Here is a 15,493-nt window from a genome sequence, read left to right on the forward strand (position 1 = left end):
GACGATCAACTTATCAGGAGTCGTTGTCAAAGTCTTGGAGAAAGTAGTCAAGGGTAAAATACAGGAATGGATTGATGAAAATGAGATACTGTATGGGGGACAGCATGGTTTTGTGAAGGGTAAATAATACCTCAGTAACTTGCTCAGGTTTTATAACACAGTGACGGCTGAACTGGATAAGGGTAAAGGGTTTAGAGTGATACTGCTGGACCTGGCTAAGGCCTTTAAAAGGATACCACATGAAATTCTAATCCGCAAACTGCAACATATGGGAATGGATATAGGGTTGGTGAGACGGATAGGAGGGTGGTTGATGGAGAGATAGTAGAGAGTAGAGAGTAGGAATAGAGTCCAAAAGACGGCCTGTGATTAGTGCTGTGCCGCAGGATTCTTTTCTTGGACCACTGCTATTTAATTTGTTCATTAACAATATAGGGAAGGCGCTGAGAGGAACGGTTCATTTGTTCGCTGATGATGCAAAGTTGGGTAGGGAAATAGTGAATGCAGAAGTTGTCAAAATTTTGCAGGATGATTTGGATAGATTTGAGGTCTGGGATAAGGAGAATGGATGTCAATTTAATGTGGCAAAATGTAAGGTTATGCATTTTGGGGTGAAAAGATTAACAGCACTATATCACATTGGTGGAACTGTACTCCAGGAGATTGATGAGGCCAGGGAATGGGAGTGTTGGTGGATAGGGAGTTGAAGTTTAGGGGGAACATTTCAAAAGTAGCTAAATAAGCTCATCAAACAACTTCGATGCTAAAAAATACTTTGATGAGCAGAGATAAGCAAGTTATTGTTCCTCTGTATCGTCTTGATAAAACCCCATCTCGACTACTGTGCCCAGATCTGGTCACCTAGGTTTCTTCTTGATGCGAGGAGGTTGAGAGGATCCAGATGCGAGTGACCAATATGGCAGCAGGTCTATGGAATGAACCTTATGAAAACAGGTTGAAGATATGTGGGCTGCAGATGGTTGATAGGCGGAAAAGGGGAGATATGATTGAAACATTCAAATTGCTGAAGGGTTTCTGTAGGATTAATTCAGAGTATATTTCAGAACAGGACTGGTGGAGGGAGAACTAGGGGCCATCCATGGAAGCTGGGCAAGAGTGTGGTTATTAAGGGTATTATAGCTGGGTTTTTTACTTTTAGAGTGGTAAATGAGTGGAATAAGCTGACAGAGTCGCTTATGGGTGCTATGACAGTGAATGAGTTCAAGGCAAAGTATGATAGATACTGTGTGAATGTCGTATAGTTGTGATGGACATGATGTTTAGGGCCTCCCTCGATGAGTCTAAAGACTCCTTGGACTCGCCCGTAATAATAATAATAATATAAATGAAATTGCAGGAAGAATATAACTTTCGTTTTTTATGCCCCATACTGATTTCGATATAAGTCAGCCATAATATTTGAAAAAACAGCCACATGAAGAAATTGTCGATCTGCTTCCTTTGTCAACATCAACGACCATCAAGGAATGATAGCTCTGTCTCCCTTGATAGTCATTCAGTTTCATAACACTGAATTCTGAATGATATTTCGCAAGAGTTACTCCTGTTTATAAGGTTCCTATTCATATGGCCTGAAGCAGGAAATATAGAAAAACAAGTATTCCTAGAGACTGGACAATCCAATCTTTGAACAGTGATTTCATTTTCGTATGTTTGTTATGAACACGTTCAAAGAATGAAAACAGAAAGATTACCAAAACAAACCTCAAACGTACTAGCCATTAGGAAAAAGAAAACCAGGACGTCCTCTTAAACGATTCAACGATGACTTCTAAAGCCGGAACAGGCCACGCTAGGCCTAAATCCTTGATACGCATGATGATGATGTTTGTTATGGAGAATCACAAAACAGTTATACACAAAGTACTAGATGAAATGAAGTAGAAATCGTATCCGGGATATTCTTGATATGATCGTTCGTTGAGCACAGCACCGCATGATTTCATGATCCGTGATGGAAAAATCTGCTTACGTTTTCATGATGATGACACAAGAGAAATAGACCAAGATAATACCTATGATGTTTTTTATTTCGATCTTTTCAAAGCCTTCGATAGCTTTACACATGAGAAACTACTGATTGTCAGACAGATACTTTTGATCATCTGCTGATCTGGGCGGTGAACTGGTTAACAGATTAAAGATGGCAAACAGGGAGGGTCTTGGGAGAGACAATATGATTTACGCTCAAATTAAGAGTGGGATTTTTCTTTCTATGCTAATGATACAAAGTTGGACAGAATACTCTGTTATTTGAGAGATCTATCACCCTAAAATATAGAAGAGCGGATGGGTCGTAATTTTTATGCGTGTCTGTTTGGCCACAGAAGTGATTAGTCAGTGTATAGTTCACCAGCGTTTTTTCAGCACGGAGTTAGTCGGTCTCGGGCTGAAGTTATGGGATTGGTCTACTCGCTACTGGAGATCCTCCAATTTGTTCCACTGAAAAAATGTGTACATTCAGTTATTGATGTAAATTTGACGAAATGGTGCAGTTCATAATGTTATTATCCTAGTTTGACTGATATCTCCTGGTGAATGGCAAATAATAATTTATTTTCTCAAAAAAAAAAAAAACCCTTTAACTACAGTTACTTAAACATTAAGATAATACATTAAATTTAAAAAATAAAGAATAAATAAATTAATAAAATAATTCAAATTTACATTAGATTAGTGATTGGAATATTGAGACGAATAATGAAATTAATAATTATTAATAATTGAGAACAATACTGAACTTTTCATAGCACAGTGCAATGTTCAGTGTGTTAATTTCAGCGTCGATTTCTGAGTTGAAATCGACTTCTTCTAATCTGAATTCTAATCTGTTCCAAGGTACATTGAACGCACAGCCCCCACCTAACAAGTTCCGTTATTTTGTGAGCATTTGATAAAATTTATCTGAAATTTAGCAAAAAGTGCAATTTTCTCGTATTTTATAAGAGAAACTGATTTTGTGTTTAAAACATTTTCATCTTGGGTTACCTCACTAAACAAGAACCCAAACGTGTTTTAATTTTGAAAAAGGAAAAAGTTTTTCTCTGACTCCGAAGTTTGATTGAACAATTAGCAGACATTGACCTATCGGGGAGGGCGTGTTTATTATAATCACTTCGGGTTATCTCAAAACCACAGAAAATTTATGGCACTTCCTTTCAAAAGTCACAAGAGTGTTCCTTCCTTTCTTCATAAAAACCAGAGTTATTCCGGTTTGGAAAAGAAAAAAATCGGTTAGTTTCTTTTGGAATTTTTCACGGAAGATGAGTTATACCGATTTCAAACTGCAGGATTTTCCCTCGTAAAGTAGAGGTTTTGTCACATAACCTGATGTTACGTCGTTACCTTTTTGTGTTATTTCTGTTAATTCTGTTATTTCTCTATCCTAATCCCTGTCGTACTTATTAAGCCTGAAATCTCTAACCTACCTCTCTGGGGCCGCTTTTCCTTTCGGAATTCTGACAAAATTTCTTTAATATAGCTGCGCCAGCCAGAGTCCTAGTACAGAAGAATTCTTGTACAAAGAAACCTTCTCAGAGTTCAAGTATTACCTAATCTTATTTAAGTATTAAGTGTCTATAGAAATTTCAACATTTGCAGTCATGGCCTAAAACTTTCTAAACTTTTTTTAATTTCCCCTTATTCACAGGTTCGAACTTTAGCTAGTGGTAAAATCAGTCTCATGCTCAGACAAACTCAGAGTTATATAGAAAAAACATGTTTATTAATTATCAAATGCATACAAATAGACACTTGTGTTATTTGTATATAATTATCAAATACTCTATTTACATCTCTAAGTTAAATAAGTACACATTCATCATGAAACACTAGTTCAAAATTCTAAGTAAAACTAGTTAACAAAGGTTAATCGCATTGAATTGAGTGTTGAATATAAAAAGCTTTGAGACTACTAGTCCAATAAGATTGAGATTATTGATTGAATGTGATGCCTTCAACTGATCGTGAATTACGAACTGATCTCTCGAATTTGGATTATTCTGCTTCTCTTTACCAAAAGAACTGTTACCAGCGAGATAGCGAAGAGACTCTGAAGACTGCAATACCTATGTCCTTACGAGCACCCACCCAGGTAAAGGTAAGCTTTAAGATTTTTACGAAAGTTCCATGCGAATTTACCATCGTTTTTGAACCCCTACACACACACACTAGAAATGGACAACGTTAAAGATTTTCTTCAACACATAAACAGAGACGAAGCCTTAGAACTATTTAAGGTACTCCTTCAAAAGTTCGAAACGGAATGGTCAGGCTACCTTAAACTGTATACACAGGCAGAGGAACCCGAAGAGGAAGAGGACGATATCACAGAACAAAACATTACCCTCCCCACACCCGGTGACAACAGACAGACAGAACCAACAGCAGATGAACACACAAACAAAAGGCGAAGGACCGCGGACGACCCCACAGAAGAAAATGCGCCCACACAAGCAGTATCGGGAAACAAAGAAAAGGTACCCCCGGTAATCCTCCGAGACAAACATAAGTGGACCTCAGTCTCGAAATCGCTCAGAGAACAGAACATCAACTACTCCTGGGCCAGAAACACAGACGAAGGGGTAAAGATACAACCTGAATCAGTCGCAGACTACCGCATGATTACAAAAATGCTGGACAACTCCATGCTTCCTTTTCACACATTTGCACTGGCTAGTGAAAAGAACCTAAAAGTGGTGCTCAGGGGGGTTGCCGAGGGAATCACGACCGACGAGGTCAATGCCGATCTCATCAACCAATGCCTGACCCCAGTTAAAGTGAGCAGAATGCTAAGATCGGATAAAAAACCTATGCCACTAGTTCTGGTAGAGATATCAAACACGCAAAAAAAAATATACGAATTAAAAAATATATGTGGGCTCAAAATCACAACTGAGCCATTAAGAAAGAAGGCATCGGCAGGACAATGCCATAGATGCCAAACGTTTGGGCACGCCCAAAAGCTCTGCAAAGCACCCTACAGATGCCTAAAATGCGGCAAAGAACATCCGACTAGCACCTGCACCAAGCCAAAAACAACACCGGCATGCTGTGCTAACTGTGGAGGACCTCACCCTGCCAATTACAAGGGGTGCATGTCCCACCCAAGAAATCGTGGGATAACAAAAACTAGCCTCAGACCCCCTCCCAGTAACAACTCCACTACCAAGCAGGCAACTCACCCCTCATCTCAGTTCACACCAACAACACAGCCAACCAACATGACAAAAGCGTATGCTGAGGCTGCACGACCTAAGAACCCCACATTCTACGAACAGCGAGGCTCCAACTTAGAAAAAATCTTAACTGCCTCGCTTGCCACCATGCTGCAAGAATTTAGCATGACAAGCCCCTCACCTTCCTCATGAAAGAGATTCCTACAAGGAACACAATCCATCCTAACAGCCCTCTGTCATGAATAGAAAACACAAACCAAACTCACTAAAGATTGTAGCTTGGAATGCAAATGGAATAACAAATAAAATCCTGGAACTCCAAGAATTTGCATCCAGATACAAACCTGACATCAGTTTAGTCAGCGAAACACACCTCAGACCAGCAAATAACCCAAGACTCCGAGGCTTTATCATGTACAGAAAGGATCGACTTGGTGCAAGAGGAGAAAGCACTGCTGTCTACATAAAAAGCTACTTAAACCATAACACAGTAACTGACCTCCCAACTATGAACCTAGAGGTGACAGGAGTGGAGGCACACACCAGCAACGCAGGCAGTCTAAAGATCTACGCAGCGTACAACCCACCTGGAATCCGACTACTTATATCTGACCTAGACTCTATCCTCGGATCCAAAGACTCCATAATCTTTGCAGGAGATCTCAACTCCAAGCTTACAGCCTGGTTTAGCTTATCCATTAACACCAAAGGACACATTTCATACAACTACGCAATGCACAACTCTGCCATTGTGGTTGGACCTACTGAGCCCACTCACCACAGCCCAACAGGAAGATCTGATGTTTTGGACATCGTAATACTTAAAAACATCCCATACCAATACCAACTAGAAACAATAGAACTTTCATCAGACCACAACCCCATTCAGCTCAGGCTAGGCAATCAAGAACAGTTCTCACCCCAGCACTCCTTTATAGCTTGGAACAAACTCGCAAAAACTCTACCGGAATACATTGGTCCACCACCCATCATACAGAAAAAAGAAGAGATAGATATAGCCATAATCAATCTAACAAGCCAAATGCAGAAAGCAATAGCCTCAGTAAGGCAAACCACTCTCCACCACACCACCAACAGGATCCCAGAAGAAATCATGGACCTGATTAGAACCAAGAACAAAGCAAGAAAGAGATATCACAACACTAGAGCACCACAGGACAAAACAACACTAAACAAACTCAACAGAAAAGTCAGAGAAGCTCTACAAAACCACCGAAATCAAGAATGGGAAACCAAATTAACCACACTCAACCCAGAAGATCACTCCATATGGAAACTCTTAAAATCCTACTCACCAAAAGGCAGCCCTTACCTCCTATACAAGCCAAACAAGGAATAGCACACACAGACAAGGAAAAGGCAGAAGCCCTCATAGACAACCTGGAGGAGCAGTGCAGCCCATCATACAAAAGTCTTAACATTAATTTCATCTATAAAGTTTATCGCCATGTCAGGAAAGCATTAAATCTCAATGATACCTCAGAACCCATCTCCCCCACTACCCCAGGGGAAATAACCAAAATCATAGCACAACTGAACCCAAAAAGGCTCCAGACCCTGATGGCATCACCAACAGAACACTAAAGTTGCTTCCAAGAAAAGCAATAATACATATTGTTAATATAACAAACGCGATCATCAGATTTCAGCACTTCCCGACAACCTGGAAAATAGCAGATGTCATACCTATAAAAAAGCCAGGCAAGAATCCTCAACTTCCAGAAAGCTATAGACCCATTAGCCTCTTATCAAGTCTTGGAAAAGTCACTGAAAAGGTTATACTCACAAGGCTACAAGCAATCACTGACAAGCTCGGAATCATCCGAAACGAGCAATTCGGATTCCGCAGAGAACACTCCACAGCACAACAAATACACCGTCTGCTAGAATACATAGCAGGAGGCTTTAACTGGAATCTCCAGACGGCTGCTGTCTTCATCGACATAGCGAAGGCTTTTGATAAGGTATGGCATCAGGGACTTCTCTACAAACGTATACAATTTAACTTCCCAATAAAACTAGTCAAACTAATTAAAGCATACCTAAGTGACAGACACATGCAAATCAAACTAAATGGAACCGTGTCATCCAAACGCAAGATCCGTGCAGGCGTGCCACAGGGCTCCCTCTTAGCACCTCTACTGTTCTCGATCTATGCAGCTGATATCCCCCCAATCCCGAGAAATATCATTACAGCATTATATGCGGGTTGACACCGCGATACTTTCAAGATCTCATAGCCCCTCAGCTAGCAATTAGAAGGCTGCAAGGCAGCATCGACACACTAGAAACTTGGCTAACAGATTGGAGGATCCAGGTAAACCCCCTGGAAAGTTCTGCTGTACTATTCTCCAGAAGAAAAGTCACCAGCAAAGATGACATCCAACTCCATGGACTCAAGATCCCATGGGTAACAGAAGTAACGTATCTTGGTGTGAAACTGGATAGCAAACTGCTATTTAGTAATCACATCAAACTAACAGGAGTGAAGACATCCAGAGTAATTGCACAAATCTACCCCCTGATAAACCGCAAAAGCAAACTAGATGTAAGAAACAAGCTAACTCTGTACAAAACTGTAATTCGCCAGGTTATCACCTATGCCTCTCCAGCATGGAGTCACCTTAGAAACCAACACTCCTCTGCTGCATCCCGTAAGAGAAAGTATTTTATGTGTGTAGAGCTGTGAGTTCACGAAACCAGCTTTTCTGAGGAAGGAAAAACCCGAGTTTCCGAGGGGGAAACCCTCTACCCCGTCTGAGACCGGTCAACTCACCATTTGATTGAAAAGAGCTGATGAAGGTTCCTCACGTCATAGACGGGATTCGAACCCCAGTATTTCCAACCAAAAGGCTCGTCTATACCAACTGAGTTATGGATGTTCTAAATGATATTCTTACTTAGAAGATATTGCACAGTGCTTTTCGAAATCGTGATATTATCACAGAAGGTAGTTCCACTTTTCCGATCAGGAAAGTACCATTTAAAGGACTAACTGTTTTTTTTTTTTTTTTTGTGAGTAGCTATTAAATCGTAATAATGAAAATCAAAACACTGGCAAGTTCAGCTTTCATAAAAGCAATTAGATTTTTTGCTTTTCTATTGATTAATTTATCCCTTAATTTCTAAAATACTAATGAATAGCTTGCATCATTCCTATATTTTAACTTATGGTTATAAAAAAATTCTACGTTTGGGGTTTACTCACATTTAAGCTTCCTTGGAAGAAATGTATACGATAACCTCACCGATTTTATGAGCCACTAGAGTTGCTGATGTTTAAATTGCATGGACAGAACTCTCTCGCTCTCTCTCTTCGTTTGGAAAGCATGGTTATGAGAAGTAAGAATTCTCATTCGAGATACAAGCTTTAAGTTGGTATAATTCTCTTTTAAAAATATAGGGGAAAAGACAAACTGTTCTCATTATTTAAAGAGTTCCAACCCTACTTTTCCTATTTCAAGTATAGTTTGACTTCTAAATATTAATAACTGATAATAATCAGAAAGTGCAGCCCTAGTACCTTCAATCTTTGGAGATGAATTTTCAATCTTTGCTATGAGTGCAAACGCCACTCAACCTTCATCTTCATTTTATTTTTATCTTCAGGAACACAATGAAGTCAACGTACGTTACGTCGATTAAATACCAGGGAAATATAGACAGAAATATAAATATAGGGGAAATATAGAAATATGATAAACGGTTGATTGGATTTCCGATCTTAACGCACCAGTTTGAGTAAAGTTTTCCCTTAATACTTCCAGAATTTAGATTTCACGTAAGTAATAAAGTTCGGTCATACTCTTAGTGAACTTCCATAGTTCAGTAGGTATAGCGACCGTGCTCTTTGATTGGAAATTCCTGTGTTCGAATAAATGACATTTTGTACGACAGTATCTTTTATAAGATCTTTAGATCTGAAGGCGAGTTTATTGTTCTCATCAGAATTGCCAGGGAGAGTTTTACTTTCTTTTTTTTTTCGGAGAGGATTTTTCCTCCTGTAAGCTAAAGTTTCGCATCGCAAATGGGAAAACTTTAGTTTCCAATGGCCTCACTGACTTCGTTGCTTTGGCCATAAATCCAATCACCCAATATCTTATCAATTTTGCATATTGCACATTTAATGAAACAACTTAGAAGGTGAAACGAAGAGAGCTCATATAGTATATTGAAATCTTCTGTTTTCAATATAATATTATTAAAAGTTTAAACGTGTGATCAACATTGCACAATTCATTTTTGATTTTAAAATATTAAAGATTGTCGATTTCTTTAATGATTTTTTTTTCGAAACGTTTGTGATTCTACAAACGTTTTCCCCACGGAGTCTTATACACTTTTTACAACGCTGCTGCATCGTTTGCAATCCTCTGAGAAAAAAGTGTTTCCCTTGTTGCACAAACCAGTCGTTTTTGTACTAGTTGTCTATCAGAACTTTTTAGCCATCGCACGCATGTAGAAACAAATACATATTTTGATTGTCGGTAGAAATTCTGGTAAGTCTTAATTCTAATTTTCTTTTCCATGTGAGTTATTTAAAAAAAAAAGATACTTACGATTCTTACGACTGAACTCAATTTGCAAATTTCGTAGTACACTGGAACCATAGCTGTGCATTGTTCTGAATCATGTGCGATGCCGTCTACTCATTGGCCCTGAACTGAGCTTTGATGCAAAAAATAATAAATAGATAAATAAAACTTTGCCAGTTAGGCTAGTCGACCACTCAGTTTTCCACTATCACCTATGACCGAACCAGGCCAGTAACTGTCATTACACCTTCTCCACTTAGAGTACTATGTGAAAGGAATGTGAGCCGAAACCACTGCTTAACTTATGGTCACTGAATATAACTCAATAATTCCTTCAGCCATATAACTAATTTTTAAGTAGATATGTCATTTTATGACTAACTTGTGACGATTAATTAGGATATCACATCATAGGATTTTATTAATTCCAATTCGTTAATTTTATTTCTACATGTATCGTTAACTCACTTTTGTCTGTAAAATATGGATTTTCATTATCAATGTATTGTTTTACCCTGAATGTTATCCACTGACCGCTCATGAGCTAGTAAAAGTAACTGAGAGATGTTCGCTGCTATCGATGAAGTGTTAGCAAGAATTATATACCATTGCATATCGTTGAAGTAATGGCTTAGCACTAGATTAAATCAAGGAGGTATCAGTCTGCATATAAACTACGACAAAAAGAGTATTGCAGCCCCACGTTTTAGAATAAAACTGTACCAATACATATATTCAGATAAACCATGTGGTGCTCTAGGAATGATGTTTAATAACATTTAAAAAAATGCTAAACAGACATACCATCGAAGTACACCACGCACAATTTACAGGCATTACATACTGGCCCATCTAGTACCATAGGTTTACAACTTTTCGTGAACGGGACACACATAAACTAGATTGGTAATTAAGTTCCATATTGAATGTTTAATAACATTTAAAAAAATGCTAAACAGACATACCATCGAAGTACACCACGCACAATTTACAGGCATTACATACTGGCCCATCTAGTACCATAGGTTTACAACTTTTCGTGAACGGGACACACATAAACTAGATTGGTAATTAAGTTCCATATTGAATATTTTCAAATATCTAATCCTCATCTCTCCCCCCCCCCCCCAATTAATATTAGGCTCAGAAGCTTCTCACATTCAAGAAAAGAAAACTGATTTCATCTAAACTTAAAGAATGCGATGCTAAATTAGTAATATTACATGCATAATTTGATATGTTTGTTATCGCGACATTTTTTGATAATTTCATCGATTTTTCAGGAGCGAGAGAGAGAGAGAGAGAGAGAGAGGGATATAACTTTCAATTGGAGAGGGAATTCTACTACTTCCATCCGAGTCCGACTAACTCAATTTTAGTTGAATCGTCCTTATGAAGGTTCCTCGTGTTCACACGATTCAAATACCAGGCATTCCATCCAAACGTATCGTCGTAACGAATAGAGCTACGGAGGCTCTTCAAACTCTGCTATCGTAAAACGACAATTTTATCCTTTTGATATGTCATTTACCAACAATGAAACTATAAACATTTGATTTTCCATAAATAATCACGCGGGAGTGTTCATTAACTTTATTATTTATCTATGGGAACACATTTCTGTGAATATTTATAGGTTGAAAACAAAATAGCTAAAGCTAGTAACGTGGGAGTTCGTAAGTGGATTGATATCATTCGAGATATCTTGATTAATTAGGTGATGCACACGGAATCTAGATAAAATAAATTAATAAGGAAACAAAATAAGAAAATAGAGACACGACTATCTTGTAGAATGTTGTATATTTATTAAAGATACCAAGAAATTATATACTTGGTTTAATCCTTTATCCTTTAAGTGTAAGCAAACAAGTTTGCGCCGGAACTATTTTCTGGACTGGGACAACTCGTATCGAGAGGCTAAGACTTCACATCACAGAAGTCATATTTTCATAACCAAGTTTATAACCATTTCATAGCTAAGTGAAAAAGCTTCCAACAACTTTCTCTAATCCAGAGTATTTTAATAATAAGGTGGCACCGTTTGGCTACTCGGATATGAAAATATGACTTCTGCATTACTTCAACCTTGATATGACCTCTGGGTCTGGCTCCCACTGAAGAGACCTCAATAAAGTTCAAAACCGGTCTAGGTAGTGATCCTTCCCATTATACATGTCCGCGATGAGGTGTGTTTTGAATTATGGGATACTAAGGCAAGTGACGTGAAGTCTTACAATCCTTATACGAGTTGCCTCAGTCCTGAAAATTCCTCAGGCGCAAACTTGCTTGCTTACACTTGGATAAAGAGTTAAACCAAGTATATAATTTCTTGGTATCACTAATTTATAGTTTACCAAGTGAAACAACTTCCAGTGTTGCATATTATCTGCAGCAGGAAACTCTCTGTTATAAAAAATGTCTTAAAGAGGGAATCGCTTGATGGCACAGCACGAGGAGTGGCATTCGTAACTAACCGAAAGACCTCATTCGTGGAGGTAGTGCCTCTACAAAGAAAACGCTTTAACTGTTGAGTAAATATCCTCAAACCAAGTACAATTTAGGAAAATTATAAGGTAAAAGCTAAAATGGCAAAAGTAATTATAGATAAAAAAAATGAATTATAATAACTTTAATATATCACAGGAATTCCTTCTGTACATACAAAAACACTGCTTTGTAAATGCTGATACAGAAATCCCTCGATTAATACGCCCCCGATTAGTGCGCTTTCGATTAGTCCATCATTTTTTTTTCTATGCCCATATTCGATTAGTGCATCTCTAAAATTCGATTAGTTCGTTTTCGATTAATAAGCCTGTTTCAAAATTTGATTTTTTGACAATTCCATTAATTTTCTAGCCAAATGGGTTTATGACATTATATTATATTATCTAGGACGCTCCCCTAACAGTGTTATCCTCTGATTGAATATAATGGAACGCAATAATTATTGGAAGTGGAGAAACAATCTTGTTGAATACAGTCCGTGTGACTTTCGCTATTTAGGATGATGACGTACCTATTATCATGCGCTATAAAATGTTTGGTTGGCAAAATAATATCCTCCAAATGAAGCCTTTGGCTCTTCATATATTTAGTAATATCCTCCATTATCTGTGATAATTACGTAACAAGAAAGCCTACTTTTGACTCCTATCCCGACATTTAAACATTAAAAGCATTACTAAGAAGACAATCTATTGTGCTAGCCAGGACACTCTCCTAGCCATATAATCCTTGGAACTGAATCTTAATGTGCGCAATAATTATTGTCAAAGTGGAGAATCCCTCTGGAAACTGAAATCATCTGTATAAAAGCAGTTTCAAATGTTACTCTCAGCGATTTCACTTCTTTTTCTATGCACTTAAAAATTACATTTGTGCTGAGCTTGTGCTTTACTGATGTCAGTACATACGGGATTTGCTGTTCAAACTAATGAATATCTCGAATCTAATGGCGTCAATGTGGTTCTGAAGAGCGACTCTGAAAAGGCATATCACAGTCACTGAACGGCGCAGAGTGTAATCTGTAAGTCTCGCAAAACTACCAGAAACTAAACTTGCCAGATGTATTTGATTGGTTCGAAATCTACTGAATTTGCCAGACATTCCAGGTGTGATGTTAACCATGTTTTCCGAGAAGTCCAGTTTCACGGTGCATTATCATGACTGACCGTTCCGTCTCCATTCGGGAACAAATACAGCGTGTCGGATTGCAGATAACCTGCCAGATTTTGGAATATCCAACACATCATTCCATTTATTTCATTTACTGTTTGTACTCGTATTTCATCTGTTGCACTGTTTTTTTCTTCTTGACCAATAAATTTAATAAAAGGATTAAAAAAACAATTTAATAAAAGGATTTCTGGGCGTGGTTCCGAATAAATCACCATTATTCACATAAATCACATTGGAACAGAAGTGATTACAGGAGTGATCTATTTCACTTACTGTTCTTTTATTTTTCCGGCAAATGAGTTAGTTGCTCTCAGATTGTAACTGTGGGATAACTTTCCTCGGGATTGTCGCGTTTTCCTTCAAAAAGGTCAGTAAGAGACAATAATAAGATTGATTAAGCGGAATTTTTACACTAATGAACCCTTTATTATTAGAAAGCAAAAAAGTCATTCAATTAATGGAAATTAGCGGGAAACAGGTCCATCAGTGACGTATCCAGGGGGTTTCTGGGATATTTTGTACGAAAAGTCAAGATGTTCATTCATTTTAGTTTCCGCTTTTAGTACAAAAAAGAGGGAAAAGGATTATGTGAATGTAAAAGTAACAAAACCATAGAATTTGAATTTTATTTTAAATAACGAAAAAAAATGCATTTAAAGACAAATCAAAAATCGCGAAAACTATATGTGACCAAAAGGAATTCTTTTGCTCCTCTTTATGGTGTCAAAATATTTGCTGAGGCGGGACTCACAGGGTATTTTGAGTTATAAAAGCTCACAGAGTTTCTTCTCCCTATAGAAACATGGTCCAAACACGAGAAGTTAAGTAACAGAACAATTGCAGTTCGTCATGTTACTAAATATCACTGAGGCTGTGGGTTGCTTCGCGCCATTCAGTGATTGAACTAGAATGATGGTGTATGTAATGACTGTGCCCAGAATCTGAAATAAACAAACAAAAAAGGAATTAATAAAAGCAAGATAATTCTGGATTTTAATATTCTTAAAAATTATACTTTGGTGAAATTAAATTGTCTTCAGAAAAGGTATGTAACAGTATCTCCCTTACTAAGTAGTATTCGTAAAATATACATGATGACTCTAAATTAACAGACGATAAAAGGTTTCATTTTAATCATTGACTAAAAGGAACTCTTTTCTAGGTCACTTTACAGCCAAATATTTCACAGTTAGATAATGTTTGGCACAGCGAAGAAAGTTTTTCTCTTTGAGGAAAAACGAGTGTTTTTAATTGATCAGCTGAAAAAATCGACTGTAGAAAACATATAACTTACATGTATATAATTTACGGGACGATCGAAACGGCTCACACCCCGTTAACGCTCCCCCCAGCTCTGTTTCTCATAAACCCCTTCCTTTTCCCAAAGAAGCGCCCTTAAATACAATAATATATATATATATATATTATTTTTTTAAAAATCCGGGTTTTTTAATTTTATATTTCCACTTTGCCTCAAGCCCTCCCCTTTCCTACCCCTCCTTTAATGGCCTAACAGCAAAAGTTTGGAGAACGAAGACATCCTAACAAGGTATGTGCAAAATTTCTTCCTCTATTAGTCTTCATATATTTACCTCTAAAATTCACTTATCTTCTTCTTTCACTTCTACTTTCCCGTAAATTAGATGCGACTTCGTGTTAGTACCACTCCAACCGACCTGTCGCCAACTCTGCCGTTGGGGGAATATATTTTTGATAGTAGAAGCACATGTTCACCGTGCCGGTTTGCCTGCTTGCGGGATAAAAGTTCCTCACGTCTTCGACGGGAATCGAACCTGGGACACTCCTTCCCTAGGTATATGGTTGCGAAGCGCAAAGCCACTAGGCTAACCGGCCTAGTGGCTTTGCGGACTTACGCGGACACTCTAAAATAATTTATAATGCACTAAAAATTCTTGAGTAAAAAGCCAATGTATTTAAAATAAGGGACACTCCTAAACGAAAACAGGCTAAAGCACATTATTTTTACAGCTAAAGAAGCCGTAAAAATAATATATAATTTACACATAAATAACAAATATTGTATTAGAAATAAGC

Source organism: Typopeltis vanoorti, chromosome 24, assembly GCF_054136105.1.
Source record: "Typopeltis vanoorti isolate ZY-2024b chromosome 24, IOZ_Tvanoo_1.0, whole genome shotgun sequence".
NCBI classification, from domain to species: domain Eukaryota; kingdom Metazoa; phylum Arthropoda; class Arachnida; order Uropygi; family Thelyphonidae; genus Typopeltis; species Typopeltis vanoorti.